We start from the raw sequence: 305 nt of genomic DNA on the forward strand, positions 1-305 counted from the left end.
AAAAATAAAGTCTGACACTGTTTCCACTGTTTCCACTGTTTCCCCATCTATTTCCCATGAAGTGATGGGGCCGGATGCCATGATCTTACTTTTCTGAATGTTGAGCTTTAAGCCAGCTTTTGCACTCTCCTCTTTCACTTTCATCAAGAGGCTTTTGAGTTCCTCTCCAGTTTCTGCCATAAGGGTTGTGTCATCTGCCTATCTAAGGTTACTGATATTTCTCCCAGCAATCTTGGTTCCAGCTTGTGCTTCTTCCAGCCCAGTGTTTCTCATGAGGTACTCTGCATATAAGTTAAATAAGCAGG

This window comes from Bison bison, unplaced genomic scaffold (assembly GCF_000754665.1).
Source record: "Bison bison bison isolate TAMUID 2011002044 unplaced genomic scaffold, Bison_UMD1.0 scf7180017864349, whole genome shotgun sequence".
NCBI lineage: Eukaryota > Metazoa > Chordata > Mammalia > Artiodactyla > Bovidae > Bison > Bison bison.